Raw genomic sequence first — 18,642 nt, forward strand, 5'->3', positions numbered from 1 at the left:
TTGTACCAATTTCACATTTTTTTTCTCTTACCCGCTTTCTCTAGCTGACCTTGATAGCTTGCAGCTGACGAAGTACACTTTGATTTAATGTTGACGTATTTAGGAGTAATGTTCCGATGTAACTCTCTGTTGAACCAAATATGTTGCGTGGCCGATAGCTTCTGTTTCAATAATTTTCTGTATATGTCGGTTAACTGTACTCGGTAGAGTACATTATAACATTTGCTGAATTTTCCGCCGGTGCCTGGCAGAACGTGATAATAATATTAAAGAGGAAAAGACTTCCTAATGTTGTGCCAAATTCTATTCATTTTCTCAAGAACCGGCTTTTGGCTTCTCAGACTATCTCCGGGTGACAGAAGAAACATAGCTTCTGACACATTAATTCCACCAAGCTCCCAGCATCCACACAGCCACAAACGTGCAGCTTTCCATTCAATGGTGTATCGCTTCATATCTGTTCCATTATCCAAATCAGCCTTTCAAACACAACTACAAACCATCAAACAAATTGCTTTCACCAATGGCTGTATCTCTGCCCCGATTGATAATACTCTACGAAAAAAAAACGAAAATAAATAACAAGTTTGTTTGCATGGCCACCCTCCGCATAAGCCCACAAATACAGAAATATTTGTTTTGTAAATAAAAACCACCTTTTTTCGCTGCAACTTATTTTTCCCAGACGCGTTTTGCCCTTTTCTTACTCTAAGGCATCTTGAGTGGGATCTAGAACGATACAGTTTTGTTATTTTTAGATTATCAAACAGTTCACGTCGCGTGTTTATTTTTTGTGTACATAAGTAATTACTTGGAGTTTGTTGGCATCGTCGTTTCCTCCCATATGGTCTGGAGGTCGCACTACCACTTCATTTCCGAAACATAAGCGCAATTTTGTATTCCGCACTTTTCACCATGTTTCTCCTTCTTCTTTGTGGTGCGCTATTATTCTTTTGCCACTAGTTACAGCTATTTGTTGGAACATTGTGCTTTTAAAGAGGTAAATAATGTGAGTTCATTATGTGTCTCCGCCTGTTTGCTTTGTTTACCTGCATGTTGCCAACCTAAAGAAGTACATGTTGAAAACTAAAGTCTGTTCATGATGTTTATTTCTGTGTGTGTCTTTGTAAATGTGTGTGTGTGTTGTGTGTGTGTGTGTGTGTGTGTGTGTGTTTGTGAGGGGGAGGGGGGGGGGAAGGGTGAGTGGTTGGTGGATTGAGTTGTAAAGTGAATATGAATGTAATAGCTGTCAGAGAATGGTTGAAAGCTTCGATGATCAGCTGATTTGACATTTGGTTTAAATGTCCTGTGGAGGGGTTCATGGATAAGTGAGTGAAAAGCTGTTGGGTGGTATTGTTATAATTACTATTATTATGATAATAATCCTCTTTTAGGAGTGTTATTCTATTATTTTATCTATTAGTGGAAACAATGAACTGTTTGGCACACTTGTGCATGATCATTCAACAGGGTGTTCTTTTCTGCTTTGGTTTTCTGTATGTGGTAATTTTCTTGCAGGGTTAAGAGGTGTTTGTGTTCATCTGTTAAGCAAAGGACGTCATCCATATATCTGAACTAATGTAATAAGTTTAATTTTGTGTTACTATTGTTGTGAAAATGAACGTAATGAACTCACAATATTTACGTCCTTAGAAGCACATTATTCCAACAAATATCTGTAACTAATGGAAAAAGAATAATAATGCACCACAAAGAAGAAGAAGAAACATGGTGAACAGTTTCGAAAGGCAAAATTGTGCTGACGTATCAAAAATGAAGTGGTAGTGCGACCTCCAGACTAGAAGAGCGGAAGTGGCAAAGCCAACAAATTGTAAGTAATTATTTATTTACATAAAAAGAAAAAACGCAACGTGAACTGTTTGATAATCTAAAAATAACAAAACTGTATCGTTCTAGATCCCGCTGAAGATGTCTTATAATAAGAAGAAGGCGAAACGCGTCTGGGAGAAATAAATTAAGTTGCAGCAAGGAAAGGTGGTTTTATTTACAAAACGATAGTTCTGTAGGCTGATCAACAACAATCACTCTTTAGTTTTAAAGCCTAGTACAAAATTTCATATCTTGGTAACATTTGAGACAATCTCGCAAAAAAAAATTATAGGCTAGCAACTAAATACCTGCATTTTATAACGCCAATAACGTTTCAGAATTTTTATTCGGTAGGAAAGACAAAATGCAACCCTTGTCACAGAGTGGTATACCAAAAATCACGTGCAAGCATTGTACAAAAGTACATACTGGTCAGTCAGGCAGAGCCGTGGCAATTAGGCTAAGTGAACACGAGAGAAGCTGGCGATTAAAGCAGAAAGATTCTACCTTTGCTGATCATCTAGCAGAGAACCATCCGTTTGTTGTAGAATGTGAACTGTTATATTCTGTCAAGAAAAGCAGAAAGATGATCCTACTGGAAAGGAAATAATTGAAATCAACAAACATATGACACAGAATGCCAGCCATGTATTAAACTATCAGACTCGCTGTCCTCCCTGTCCCTTGTTAAATTAAGTTTTCGTTCAAGTCGTAGATTCAAACTATAAATTCGTTTTATTTCTCATCATTTGTTATACGTATCTCCACATAAAAACTTTGTTTATTTCCCCCACACCGTTTTTAGTTAGTGTAATATTTTTCTTATGGTATGCTTTGTAAACACTTTGTCACTTTTGTATTTTCTGTACAAATAATATCTGTGTTAGTCACACATCATTTTTATCTGTGTCTGCAACATTCAATTGTCACCTGAAGATGGCATGAGAAGCTGGAACACTGTTCGTGAGAAAATAAACACACTTTTGCAGTACATTACGAAATCTTATCCTCTTTATGTCCTGCCTAGCACCGACGGCAAATTCAGTAGATACCAAAGAGTGTTACTATTTTTAAGTGAAAGCTACCAATTTTCCCTCTAAGGACAACACAGCGCGGCTGCGCGTCTCGGACAGCCGACTCACACAAACTCTACAGCTTTTACTTGCTCAGCACACGAACTCCGTGACATTTAGCTACTCAGCACACGAACTCCGCGATTTTTACCTACTAAACACGAATTCCGCAAGTTGCCCAAGACTGCCATTACCGTCAGTCCCCGAACTTTTCAACTAACAGGAGACCTATCATTCTCTCTTGGCCACTCCACCTAACATTCCGTTGCAGTACACCATATTACAGGAATATCAGTGCTAAACTGATGAGCAGTTACACTTTTATTACAATTTTTTTGAAATGTAAATTCTAATCTCATGTATCCTTGTTGACAGAAGGAAGACGAAAAAGGGGTTTTAAAAAACTAAGTATATGATTACGAGATCAAATGCAAATTCTTTCATTCAGAAGATAATTTTAAGCTAACGATAGGATTTTAAATTTGTAGGAAACACACTCCAGTAAATACAACCTGTCCATTTCACAGTTTTATTCGGATGCATACTTGCATTTCCCTGGTTTTCTTGCCACGGAACAAGAGCAGAGACTAATATTAACAGAATGTAAGCCTGTTCGTACTCAAAAAGTGCTCACAAAAAAGCAAATTTTAGGAGGAGCCGTTTCAAACAAGGGGTTAAAGCGAGAATGAAAACACACGCATTGGTCGTTTTCATAGCGCAAAGGACTCGTCTGCCAAAGTGTAAGTACTCGCTTATGTAACTGAAAGACGAGGAATTCGGGTAGGGGGATTATTGGACGCTTTCTCGACCGTTTCTGAATTGTGGACTTTGCGTGAGCTGTGACATCACGGAGCCCACGCATTGTGTGTTGTATAGCTAAATCGCCTCTGTTCCTGAAATCATCAAGACTGTCATAAGAACGCAAGAAGTAGGCCAACCGACACAAAGATGAATCTCAACATCTCTACCCAACCGATTACCAGAGAGTAACTCAAAATGCTCTTACTCAGGCAAAACAAAGATCATACAAGGTGTGTGGATTTATCGCTGGAGTAATGATGTGGGTGTCCGTCTGAAAATACACGACAGTGTTATGATGGTTTCTTCTTAGTTGCGCAAACGGTCATGGTACGCAGGCTGAAAATGCATCTTATTCCGCAGCCGGTTTCGCTCACAGGTGGTAGTTACGGTGTTCTGTTCGCACGAACAAGACAGGGAAACATTAAAGTCTACATGGTAAAACTAGAGTTGAAGATCAATCAGCATAACAGAGCAATAACTTGCAGTACTTCCACTACTTTCAAGTTTGCAAGTGCATCCGACATTCGTAAAGTGCAGTTGTAAATGACAAACTACACCAAACAAAGGGTTGAAATACGTCGGGACCACGTAAATATCGGTACTTCCGTAACATTAAACTTACATCAGTATAATTACGTCGCATACCGTGAACAGTTAGCTACGTCTGCTACATTAAATTGATCAATTCACGAGAGAAGAACAATTCAGAGGGCACAAATCATGTTTACGTCTGTGATCATAATAACACACTCTACTGCAAAGTGTACAGGTCAAGAATGGTAGATGTAAAGCCATATTCGAAAATTATTATCTTTTCCTGTGGTGTACACAGTTCCGCGTAGTCAGCGCGTACACAACTTTCCCAATAGAGAGTGCCCCACCAAGCACAACAGCGCAGGCGCAGCGCTCGTCCGTCTCCGCACTGCGAGATGGCGCTGTCTTAGAGACGGACCAAATTCTGCTTCCGCCGATCCGCGTATTAATATGTAACGCCGCCAATGAGATTGCTGCTAACGTAGAACATTTTCTCCTCGCGGATCACACTCGCGCAGTGATACCTGAACGCGCAAGGTATTATAACGAGCGTACAGACCTCTGATTGGTCAGTCTGCATTTGTCTGCATTAGTCTGTACCAGTCTGCGCCTAATAAGATTGTCATATTCCTGTACATAGCCATGAAGATAAATGTATAGACACTTTGTCAAGTATCAGAGATATGTGAGAATAAGTTTAACGTAGCAAGACCAAAGGAACTTCAGATTGTCAGTTGTAAATAGCATTCAGAATCAAGTTAAGTAATGTTTACGCTTATTATTATTTTAATAAATGTGTGTGAAAATTAATCAAGTTCTGCTTAACGTTGGTCACCGTCAATTTGCTACTCTAAGTGTGCAAGTGGCATTTCTATGGTCTGACCTAACGGCAGAAGTTAAACACGCCACAATAAGACCACGAGGCATATTGCTGACACTCGCATAGAGCGACATGTCAAATAATCTGATGGTGTGTGTGTACCGGAAGGTCTTACAGTACGCACACCACATTTCCTGATGAGATAGCATTAAAATCTAGCAATAAAAACCAATGTTAACTAGCGCCACGTAATCCAAGTAATGACAAAATTTCTAACTTCTGATACAAGCAGTATACAATTTAATGACATAGCAAACAGAGGTATGTGACTTAATTTAATGTTCTTATAAGATTAAAGTTATGAAGATCAGCCATATTTATGAAACTCTGCTCTGTTAAATTTAAGTCCCTTTTAACGTGTTTTTTAGGGGCTTCCTTTTCTGTCTGCCTGTTCGGTACAAATTTTGCAAACTTCCCGATGAGGTTTCAACATAGTTCAGAACTGTACGACAGTGCAGCTTTAACTCTCCTTCTTTTGTGGTATATAGCACGGGTTACCACTGCTATTTCCTTTTTCTGTATCATCTGCGAATGGTTCGCTGGAGGAACGACTGCTGGTAAGCCTGCGCGTAAGCTAGGTGGAAGCAATATATTAGTTGACTCAGGTGAAAAGAAACTGAAATAAACCTAAAATTTATCACATTTGTCAGCAGTAATCTAGTCAAGATGTTTGAAATCGACGAAAAATTTCACACGAATAAGACTAAAACACAGAAAATAGTTAAATGAATAAATATAAATATTTGTAAAACATACTTTTATATGGACTAAAAACTAATTTCTCTTAGCCGCGTACGGGCTGCTAAGCCCATACAGATAGTTCAAAAAATTTTTGGTTGTGAATTTTTAACATCTATGAAAATACTTGTAGGATTTATAGCGAAAAACTTGGAGCGCATGCAGTATTTAACTGATGCGCGAATAGTTCACTTCATAACAATTACCTACTGCAAGCGCGCCACATTTTTCGCCATAAATCTCACAACTATTTCTGTAACTATCAAAAATTCATAATAATATATTTTCAGAATTATCTGTATAGGGTTAGCAACCTGTGCACAGCTAAGATAAATTATTTCATGCAGTCTAGTCGATATGAAAACATGTTATAATAAAAATTCATTTTTATTTCAATAATTATTTTTGTTTATGATGTGGGTTACTACTTTGTGAATCTCTGATACACACGCAAAGTGGGAAGTGTTGTTAAGTATAGTGGCCATTACGTTGATTGATCTCTAAGGGTAATTTTGTTATGTTGACTTATATCATTTCCTGTCTTGTTCGTGTGTACAAAACACTTTCATTATGATGTGACATTTGAACCCGCCCTGGAATAAAGATATATGTTTTCAAACAACCTGCGTACCCATGTAGTTCATTAAAATATCTGTTTGCTACTGATAACCGCCGTACAAAAACTTTTGTTTCGGAACAGCGCCAGCAGAACCACTTTATTCGGTGCGGTGAGTGCCGGCTAACAGTGCTCAGTCGGTCGCTGTCGCTGGTGAGCGTTTCTTCCGCTGCGCGGCGCTGCGGCGCTCTTTGTAATTGAAGTACAGAGGCTTGCGTGTACAACAGCGCAGGCCACAATGCGCGGCTTTGCAGCGGCGGTAATCGGCTTGCTACAGCCGCGTGTCGGCGCCAGGGGCATTTACAATGGCGGTGACCGCCGAGGGTCGCCGCAGCTGCCGCCAGTCACCACAACACTCCGCGCCGCACCGCGCACTGCTCTTCCTGTGACACGCCCACAAGTCGATGTCTGCACGGGTAAGAAAAATGCTATCCGTATTAGGGATATTCAACGATGATCGACATTTGCGATGTTCAGAGTTTAAATATATGCACTCCTATAGCGATATAGAAGTCTTTGCAACATATTAACGTCGATATTAAAGATAAAATATAGACCTTCGATGTTGTGCAAAAATCTAGACTACGTGTTAGAATTTCCAATAATTTTTTTGTCATTTAAACGTATCTATTCCTGAGCATGTCTCATAACATCACCACTGCGAATTACACTGAGGTGACAAAAGAGGTGGGATACCAATATGCACATATAAGGATGGCGGTAATACCGTGTACACAAGATATAAAAGGGCAGTACATTGGCTTCATGCGAAAAGGTTTCCGACGTAATATGGCTCCACGATGGGAATTAAGAGACTCTGAACGCAGAACGGTAGTTGAACCTAAATGCATCGGACATTCCATTTCAGAAATACACTACTGGCCATTAAAATTGTTCCACCAAGAAGAAATGCAGATGATAAACGGGTATTCATTGGATAAATACATTATACTAGAACTGACATGTGCTTACATTTTCACGCAGTTTGGGTGCATAGATCCTGAGAAATCAGTACCCAGAACAACCACCCCTGGCCGTAATAACGGCCTTGATACGCCTTGGTATTGTGTCAAACAGAGCTTGGATGGAGCGTACAGGTACAGCAATCCATGCATCTAAAACACGATACAACAGTTCATCAAGAGTAGTGACTGGCGTATTGTGACTAGCCAGTTGCTGAGCCACCATTGGCCTGACGTATTCAATTGGTGAGAGGTCTGGAGAGTGTGCTGGCCAGGGCAGCAGTCGAACAATTTCTGTATCCAGAAAGGCCCGTACAGGACCTGCAACATGCGGTCGTGCATTATCCTGCTGAAATGTAGGGTTTCACAGGGATCGAATGAAGGGTAGAGCCACGGATCGTAACACATCTGAAATGTAACGTCCACTGTTCAAAGTGCCGTCAATGCGAACAAGAGGTGACCGCTCCCGTCTGTGATGCAGTGTCAAGGGTAGCCGCAGCCATGGTCTCCGAGCTGATAGTCCATCTTGCTGCAAACATCGTCGAATTGTTCGTGCAGATGGTTGTTGTCTTGCAAACGTCCCCATCTGTTGACTCAGGGATCGAGACGTGGCTGCACGATCCGCTACAGCCATGCGGATAAGATGCCTGTTATCTCGACTGCTAGTGATACGAGGCCGTTGGGATCCAGCACGGCGTTCCGTATTACCCTCCTGAACTCACCGATTACATATTCCCCTAACAGTCATTGGATCTCGACCAACGCGAGCGGCAATGTCGCGATACGATAAACCTCAATCGCGATAGGCTACAATCCGACCTTTATCAAAGTCGGAAACGTGATGGTAGGCATTTCTGCTCCTTACACGGGTCATCACATCAACGTTTCACCAGGCAACGCCGGTCAACTGCTGTTTGTGCATGGGAAATCGGTTGGAAACTTTCCTCATGTCAGCACGTTGTAGGTGTCGCCACCGGCGCCAACCTTGTGTGAATGCTCTGAAAAGCTAATCATTTGCATATCACAGCATCTTCTTCCTGTCGGTTAAATTTCGTGTCTGTAGCAAGTCATCTTCGTGGTGTAGCAATTTTAATGGCCAATAGTGTATACACATTTATGTGTTGCCTTTCACGACATTCATTCTTCAAATTAATCACGTAACACCAATCTGAGAAACATCGATGTTTTGTATTCGATTACTATCGATCATCGAGACTTAGAATTTGACGATGAAATCTAAATAATTGTCGATGATTTACCAACATTTCCCATGCCTCCGCACTGCATCGACATCTACATCTACGTGATTGCTACTCACATTTAAAGTTGGAACACTACACCTACGCCAGCCTGAACATGTGACGAGCACTTGGGCGAGGGCCCGCATCTCGTGGTCGTGCGGTAGCGTTCTCGCTTCCCACGCCCGGGTTCCCGGGTTCGATTCCCGGCGGGGTCAGGGATTTTCTCTGCCTCGTGATGGCTGGGTGTTGTGTGCTGTCCTTAGGTTAGTTAGGTTTAAGTAGTTCTAAGTTCTAGGGGACTTATGACCACAGCAGTTGAGTCCCATAGTGCTCAGAGCCATTTGAACTTGGGCGAGGCCAATTAATGAAAGTCTTGTCCATATGGAGAATGTGTATTCCTTCTTTGGAGCTAACACTCCAGTGCGCATCAGATGTTTGTATCAATTTCATTTCTATGTCTGCATAACTTTATATGCAGTTAAACTCCTCGAAGTAAAATGAGAGAGAAAGGAGACAGTGACAGCTAGCTTCCTTATATATTCGAGACTAGCAACCCGGAATCTGTTCTCTCATACGATCATTATAAGAGAAATTATTATTTTCACCTGAACAGCGACAACTACTAGAATCAAAATTCCACCAGCTCCCTCTTCTTCCAAGAAAGGCGTTGATACGAAAGACGTCCGCCCTTGTGTCGCTTATCATGACAGCAGGATGGGAAACCTCTAAGAAACCTCTGCTTACTATTCCCCATCAGACAGTGCTTGGCCGCTAGCCTTCTCAGCAGTTGGCAGATCTATTTCTTGAGAACAGAAGCTTACTGATGTACGATTCTGGGAGATCGCAAGTCGCGGCCAACGCAGCCGACTTTCTCTAAGGACGTCAGCGGGCACTGTTAGATGGTACACTGGGAAGACGCCACGGAATGTCAGATTCGACTTCTGGCACTTGCCGCCTAGAGCTTCGATCTTCATTATTTTGGACAGAGATGCACAACGAAGCCTGCAGTAAACTTCCTTCGGTTTGATGCAGCAGGAGCAACTACTTAGTGTTGCCTGTTGCGAACCACCATCGGTATCTCCATGTGGTAAGGAGACATCACAACAATCGCCCTTCGCTTTGTGCTGCCCCATCTGTTCTCTCGTGTTTTCAGTCCTCTCTCTAATATTTCTCAAATTCATTCCCCTTTATCATCGTTAGTTCAGAAGTAGAATGTAGCCTATAAAATAACGGTAATTTTCCGCCACGCTGATGTTACGACCGTTTAGTACACTGCACTTCTGAACACTACTCTCGACAATGTGTAAGGTCCTAAATGTCAATATATCAAAGTTTAAATGATAACCTTTTTCCTTTGTATGCTGTAGCTTCTGTCCACCTCTTCAGTCTCTTAATTAATCAAAATAGTCAGCCTAGATCGCAGCTAACATTTATTTATTCCGATAACCGGTTTCAGTCAATAACTGGTGGTACCTTTTGGTATGTACAGCAATTTCGAGTACCGTTTCCACAAGTTACCAAGTCGTCAGTGATCTGTAGATGGTCCTGTTTGTCTGAAACAGGTTACCAGAATAAATAAGTAATTGTTGCGATCTTGACTAAATATTTTTGTTATACTGCTTAAAAAGTCGCTTTCGCTCTTGTATTACTTTGAAAGTTATTATCTTAATTAATCACTCTGGTGCCAATGGCCTTGCCGCAGTGGGCACACCGGTTCCCGTCAGATCAACGAAGTTAAGCGCTGTCGGGCTGGGCTAGCACTTGGATGGGTGACCATCCGGTCTGCCGAGCGCTGTTGGCAAGCGGGGTGCACTCAACTTGCGAGGCAAACTGAGGAGCTACTTGACTGAGAAGTAGCGGTTCCGGTCTCGTAAACTGACAAAACGGCCGGGAGAGCGGTGTGCTGACCACATGCCCCTCTATATCCGCATCCAGTGACTTTTGAGGGCTGAGGATGATACGACGGCCGGTCGGTACTTGTGGGTCTTCATGGTCTGTTCAGGCGGAGTTTAGTTTTTTTAATCAGTCTGGGGCTCCCTGCAAGTAGGGACGAATTCGATTGGCCTACGACAATGGCCATCAAGCTGCGGCCCTTGGACGGCATGCGGCCCGAATCAAACGTACGCGAGGCCCGCAGTGCTCACCCGTATTTTATAATAAAGCGCTTCTGGCAACGAGCAACAGAAACCAAAAACCTCAGCTAACGTCACGAGTTTCTTCAGAGTCTTTTTTCTCTTGCTCAGTAATGGCTCTGAGCACTATGGGACTTAACAGCTGTGGTCATCAGTCCCCTAGAACTTAGAACTACTTAAACCTAACTAACCTAAGGACATCACACACATCCATGCCCGAGGCAGGATTCGACCCTGCGACCGTAGCAGTCGCACGGTTCCGGACTGCGCGCCTAGAACCGCGAGACCACCGCGGCCGGCTCTTGCTCAGTAATAAAAATACTTAGAGAGACGGTAATATTTTAGGATGTGCTCAATTTTAATTGACGTTGGTGAATCTGGCAGTGAGCCAAGTACAGTTTATCGCTTATGTCTGTGGCAGAATGATACGTAGCGACCAGTGCGGTGTTAACAGAATTGAGGAGTGGAAAATTTTATCGTTTATTTTCCAACGCTGACTATTCAAGAGCGTGCGCAGCTAGCAACGATCAGCTGCTATGGTATAAATGTCAAGCGACAGTAACATGGGTTTGTGAATGCCCGTTATAAAGATGGTCACCTTCAAACGTCGTGTTTGTGGCAAGTAATATGAAATCAAATCAAAGCTGTTGTAATACAATGCAATGAGTAACAGAAAAATGACGTTCAAAACGTTTAATAAACATTTGTGATCCTGTCTCATACGACAATTACCGCTGCTAATTAATATAACATTCTCATTCATGTAAGCTACCAATTACAGTAAGATCGACACAAGAAGGTGCAGTAAAGTAACCACGACAAGAAAGATGCTCATTGCATATTTATTGGCCTGAACGGCGCTGCTGCCTGGCGAGAAGTGGTCCGTCTGATTATAATATACTTGGCAACAGTTGTCAGTGAGACTGACAGAGGAAGCTTGTCCCGTTATTTTTTACTATAAACCTTTTTGTTTTTGAGTCTTCGGATGCAAGATAAGTCATTTATACTAGTCTTGTTACCTTTCTTGTATGGAGAGTAATACCTTTTTACAATATCAATGTTCCAACGACGTATTTTGTGCCTACAAATGTAATTCCTTGTTATTTATTTCAGTTTGTTAGCCTATTCTGTAGATCACTAATGCCGATAAGGTGTACCATCGGAAATAGGGGGCAAAGCTTTCATCCCAATAACCCAAAACCATGCGTAATACAACAGATAAAACTGACTTCTAAAGCCTTTTACATACAAAGCTATAATCCGCCGTTCTATCCATTGGTGAGATTTTTGCATTAATTAAAATATGTTTTGTTTTAAAATGGTCCCTGTTCTGTTTTACCACGTAAAAAAGGAAAATTGAAAACATTCTGCTGCAGCCTTTGGTATCCTTTGAGATAATACGGGAACACAATGCCTGGAAAATATGTCCGGAAACCAGAAAAAAAACATATCTTGTCCCAATGGCACTGGCCACAGTATCCGCATTCTTCACAAGAATGCATATAGTTCCGATTTATTAATTTCTTTTTCACTTAAAAATATTTGGTGTGATACCTTACAGTCTATAGATTCAAAATATGTAAGTGGTAAGCTTCTACCAACAACCATGGTTTGGTGAAAATGGAATTTCTCTTTGAGTGCCCACATTACACTCCCTCCGTCCCCATTTCGTATGCGGCCCGAGGTGTTGCCGATTTATTAATTTCTTTTTCACTTAAAAATATTTGGTGTGATAACATACAGTCTATAGATTCAAAATATGTAAGTGGTAAGCTTCTACCAACAACCATGGTTTGGTGAAAATGGAATTTCTCTTTGAGTGCCCACTTTACACTCCCTCCGTCCCCATTTCGTATGCGGCCCGAGGTGTTGCCGATTTATTAATTTCTTTTTCACTTAAAAATATTTGGTGTGATAACATACAGTCTATAGATTCAAAATATGTAAGTGGTAAGCTTCTACCAACAACCATGGTTTGGTGAAAATGGAATTTCTCTTTGAGTGCCCACTTTACACTCCCTCCGTCCCCATTTCGTATGCGGCCCGAGGTGTTGCCGATTTATTAATTTCTTTTTCACTTAAAAATATTTGGTGTGATAACATACAGTCTATAGATTCAAAATATGTAAGTGGTAAGCTTCTACCAACAACCATGGTTTGGTGAAAATGGAATTTCTCTTTGAGTGCCCACTTTACACTCCCTCCGTCCCCATTTCGTATGCGGCCCGAGGTGTTGCCGATTTATTAATTTCTTTTTCACTTAAAAATATTTGGTGTGATAACATACAGTCTATAGATTCAAAATATGTAAGTGGTAAGCTTCTACCAACAACCATGGTTTGGTGAAAATGGAATTTCTCTTTGAGTGCCCACTTTACACTCCCTCCGTCCCCATTTCGTATGCGGCCCGAGGTGTTGCCGATTTATTAATTTCTTTTTCACTTAAAAATATTTGGTGTGATAACATACAGTCTATAGATTCAAAATATGTAAGTGGTAAGCTTCTACCAACAACCATGGTTTGGTGAAAATGGAATTTCTCTTTGAGTGCCCACTTTACACTCCCTCCGTCCCCATTTCGTATGCGGCCCGAGGTGTTGCCGATTTATTAATTTCTTTTTCACTTAAAAATATTTGGTGTGATAACATACAGTCTATAGATTCAAAATATGTAAGTGGTAAGCTTCTACCAACAACCATGGTTTGGTGAAAATGGAATCTCTCTTTGAGTGCCCACTTTACACTCCCTCCGTCCCCATTTCGTATGCGGCCCGAGGTGTTGCCGATTTATTAATTTCTTTTTCACTTAAAAATATTTGGTGTGATAACATACAGTCTATAGATTCAAAATATGTAAGTGGTAAGCTTCTACCAACAACCATGGTTTGGTGAAAATGGAATTTCTCTTTGAGTGCCCACTTTACACTCCCTCCGTCCCCATTTCGTATGCGGCCCGAGGTGTTGCCGATTTATTAATTTCTTTTTCACTTAAAAATATTTGGTGTGATAACATACAGTCTATAGATTCAAAATATGTAAGTGGTAAGCTTCTACCAACAACCATGGTTTGGTGAAAATGGAATTTCTCTTTGAGTGCCCACTTTACACTCCCTCCGTCCCCATTTCGTATGCGGCCCGAGGTGTTGCCGATTTATTAATTTCTTTTTCACTTAAAAATATTTGGTGTGATACCTTACAGTCTATAGATTCAAAATATGTAAGTGGTAAGCTTCTACCAACAACCATGGTTTGGTGAAAATGGAATCTCTCTTTGAGTGCCCACTTTACACTCCCTCCGTCCCCATTTCGTATGCGGCCCGAGGTGTTGCCGATTTATTAATTTCTTTTTCACTTAAAAATATTTGGTGTGATAACATACAGTCTATAGATTCAAAATATGTAAGTGGTAAGCTTCTACCAACAACCATGGTTTGGTGAAAATGGAATCTCTCTTTGAGTGCCCACTTTACACTCCCTCCGTCCCCATTTCGTATGCGGCCCGAGGTGTTGCCGATTTATTAATTTCTTTTTCACTTAAAAATATTTGGTGTGATACCATACAGTCTATAGATTCAAAATATGTAAGTGGTAAGCTTCTACCAACAACCATGGTTTGGTGAAAATGGAATTTCTCTTTGAGTGCCCACTTTACACTCCCTCCGTCCCCATTTCGTATGCGGCCCGAGGTGTTGCCCTACGATATCAGTGTTGGCTCTTAATCAAAAGTGTTTGACGACCACTGCTCTACACAGTCAAGACTGAAACGAAAATGTGTGTCACGGGGAGTACAAGAGGTGGAACCTCTCCCTTTCCCACTCCAACAAGAGAATTCCCATATCAAAAAAATAAGAAAGTGTTTGGAAGCAGGTTCACAGAAACACTTTCAGACTATTTCTCTTCCGTCCCGCTCTCGAATAAAACATGGGAAAAATGAATACACAAATCTTTCCGTGCGAGTTTTGGTTTCTCTTATTTTATGAGGATGGTCTTTTTTTTCTGTGTAGGTGGGATTGGCATTTTGAGGGTAGTGTTAGTGACTCAAATTTCGTGGAAATACACTCCTGGAAATTGAAATAAGAACACCGTGAATTCATTGTCCCAGGAAGGGGAAACTTTATTGACACATTCCTGGGGTCAGATACATCACATGATCACACTGACAGAACCACAGGCACATAGACACAGGCAACAGAGCATGCACAATGTCGGCACTAGTACAGTGTATATCCACCTTTTGCAGCAATGCAGGCTGCTATTCTCCCATGGAGACGATCGTAGAGATGCTGGATGTAGTCCTGTGGAATGGCTTGCCATGCCATTTCCACCTGGCGCCTCAGTTGGACCAGCGTTCGTGCTGGACGTGCAGACCGCGTGAGACGACGCTTCATCCAGTCCCAAACATGCTCAATGGGGGACAGATCCGGAGATCTTGCTGGCTAGGGTAGTTGACTTACACCTTCTAGAGCACATTGGGTGGCACGGGATACATGCGGACGTGCATTGTCCTGTTGGAACAGCAAGTTCCCTTGCCGGTCTAGGAATAGTAGAACGATGGGTTCGATGACGGTTTGGATGTACCGTGCACTATTCAGTGTCCCCTCGACGATCACCAGTGGTGTACGGCCAGTGTAGGAGATCGCTCCCCACACCATGATGCCGGGTGTTGGCCCTGTGTGCCTCGGTCGTATGCAGTCCTGATTGTGGCGCTCACCTGCACGGCGCCAAACACGCATATGACCATCATTGGCACCAAGGCAGAAGCGATTCTCATCGCTGAAGACGACACGTCTCCATTCATCCCTCCATTCACGCCTGTCGCGACACCACTGGAGGCGGGCTGCACGATGTTGGGGCGTGAGCGGAAGACGGCCTAACGGTGTGCGGGACCGTAGCCCAGCTTCATGGAGACGGTTGCGAATGGTCCTCGCCGATACCCCAGGAACAACAGTGTCCCTAATTTGCTGGGAAGTGGCGGTGCGGTCCCCTACGGCACTGCGTAGGATCCTACAGTCTTGGCGTGCATCCGTGCGTCGCTGCGGTCCGGTCCCAGGTCGACGGGCACGTGCACCTTCCGCCGACCACTGGCGACAACATCGATGTACTGTGGAGACCTCACGCCCCACGTGTTGAGCAATTCGGCGGTACGTCCACCCGGCCTCCCGCATGCCCACTATACGCCCTCGCTCAAAGTCCGTCAACTGCACATACGGTTCACGTCCACGCTGTCGCGGCATGCTACCAGTGTTAAAGACTGCGATGGAGCTCCGTATGCCACGGCAAACTGGCTGACACTGACGGCGGCGGTGCACAAATGCTGCGCAGCTAGCGCCATTCGACGGCCAACACCGCGGTTCCTGGTGTGTCCGCTGTGCCGTGCGTGTGATCATTGCTTGTAGAGCCCTCTCGCAGTGTCCAGAGCAAGTATGGTGGGTCTGACACACCGGTGTCAACGTGTTCTTTTTTCCATTTCCAGGAGTGTATTTCGATGCAATGAAAAATGCCTATGTTTTAATGATTGTCATCCAACTCGCTTCACATCTGTAACATTTTCTCCCCTGTTTTGCAGCTGCTCTTCTTCGAACTTTCTATTTTCTGCATCAGTCCTATTAGGTAAAGATCCCATGTTGCGCATAAACGTCGTTTGGCATTTACCGGCGTTATGTGTGGCTTATGACCAGCCGCTCGACCATGAAATCCGTTTTCTCACCTCCCGCCTAAATGTCATAGACCTTCAGTGGATCGTGATGCAGTCTGGAATTCCCGTGTGATGGTCTGGACAGGTATCTGCCAATTACACACTGCCACTTTCTTAAGCTGTCGGCGGTCTCTGTCAGTCAACTGACGAGGTTGGCCTGTACGCTTTTGTGCTGTACGTGTCCCTTCACGTTTCCACTTCACTATCGTATCGTAAACAATTGACCTATAGACGTTAAGGAGTGTGGAAATCTCGCGTACAGACGTATGACGCAATTGACACCCAATCATCTGACTACGTTCGAAGACCATGAGCTCCGCGGAGCGCCCCATTCTGCTCTCTCACGATGTCTAATGACTACTGAGGCCGCTGATATGGAATAACTGGAAGAAGGTGGCAGTACAATGCACCTAATACGAAAATCGTATGTTTTGGGGGGTGTCCAGATACTTTTGATCACATAGTGTATTTCGCAGTGTGAGCCACACGAGGAGTTGCCCATCTTTCATGAAACCAGTAGTCTCCACACAGTTGCGCTCTTCCAAATTAGGCATCACATGCTGTGCATGGAGGTCCTCATAACGTGTAGACGTCGCGATACGACCGGCCCTCGGGATCATTCTCTTCAAAGAAGAACGGACCAAGAATAAAAGTGCTTGTGAATCCACATCACACAATCACCTAGGACGAGTGCGATGGCTTGTCATACAGTACACGCGGTTTAACAACACCCCAAATTCGTCAGTTCTGTGTAGTGTAAAACACGCCTCGTCACTCCACAGAATGTTTCCTAGCCACATATCATCTACTTCGATCCATGCCAGAAACCGAAGAGCAAATTCAGAACGTTGCTGCGGACCATGACGTTTCAGTTTGCTACACCTCTGGATCTTGTACGGGTACCACGGTAAAATAGACTACAAAACTTTCCGTACTGTTGATGTGGGAAAGAAAATTCTTGTGACACTGTACGAACACTAGCAGGTGCTGCGTGGTCAGTTACAGCAACAGCGACTGCGTCAGGGACTTCCATTGGGATGGCATCCCTTTCTCTTCCACACCAACCTCACCAGTGTTTGAGAATTTCATTATCATCTTCTTTAAACCATTTAATCTCTTCATTCCTTTCAGTCAATGCCGCATTATAATTGCTGCCATTAAACAGTTTCACGAATAGTACACGTTCTCTCTTCTCGATAGTCATACAGGATGTTTAAAAAATGAGCGGTATATTTGAAACGGCAATAAAAACTAAACGAGCAGCGATAGAAATACACCGTTTGTTGCAATATGCTTGGGACAACAGTACATTTTCAGGCGGACAAACTTTCGAAATTACAGTAGTTACAATTTTCAACAACAGATGGCGCTGCAAGTGATGTGAAAGATGTAGAAGACAACGCAGTCTGTGGGTGCGCCATTCTGTACGTTGTCTTTCTGCTGTAAGCGTGTGCTGTTCACAAAGTGCAAGTGTGCTGTGGACAACATGGTTTATTCCCTAGAACAGAGGATTTTTCTGGTGTTGGAATTCCACCGCCTAGAACACAGTGTTGTTGCAACAAGACGAAGTTTTCAACGGAGGTTTAATGTAACCAAAGGACCGAAAAGCGATACAATAAAGGATCTGTTTGAAAAATTTCAACGGACTGGGAACGTGACGGATGAACGTGCTGGAAAGGTAGGGCGACCGCGTACCACAGAGGGCAACGCGCAGCTAGTGCAGCAGGTGATCCAACAGCGGCCTCGGGTTTCCGTTCGCCGTGTTGCAGCTGCGGTCCAAATGACGCCAACGTCCACGTATCGTCTCATGCGCCAGAGTTTACACCTCTATCCATACAAAATTCAAACGCGGCAACCCCTCAGCGCCGCTACCATTGCTGCACGAGAGACATTCGCTAACGATATAGTGCACAGGATTGATGACGGCGATATGCATGTGGGCAGCATTTGGTTTACTGACGAAGCTTATTTTTACCTGGACGGCTTCGTCAATAAACAGAACTAGCGCCTATGGGGAACCGAAAAGCCCCATGTTGCAGTCCCATCGTCCCTGCATCCTCAAAGAGTACCGGTCTGGGCCGCCATTTCTTCCAAAGGAATCATTGGCCCATTTTTCAGATCCGAAACGATTACTGCATCA

General features: G+C 43.0%; 1 protein-coding gene and 1 pseudogene across 1 annotated transcript in view; one reads left to right on the top strand and one right to left on the bottom strand.

Moving 5' to 3' along the window:
• The window catches only part of LOC126412375 (semaphorin-2A-like), a 1,156,194-nt gene that overhangs the window by 477,032 nt on the left and 660,520 nt on the right, over positions 1 to 18,642 (bottom strand). The window lies entirely within an intron of this gene.
• Positions 10,359 to 10,476, top strand: LOC126413510 (5S ribosomal RNA; annotated as a pseudogene).

This window comes from Schistocerca serialis, chromosome 7, assembly GCF_023864345.2.
Source record: "Schistocerca serialis cubense isolate TAMUIC-IGC-003099 chromosome 7, iqSchSeri2.2, whole genome shotgun sequence".
Classification (NCBI taxonomy): Eukaryota; Metazoa; Arthropoda; class Insecta; order Orthoptera; family Acrididae; genus Schistocerca; species Schistocerca serialis.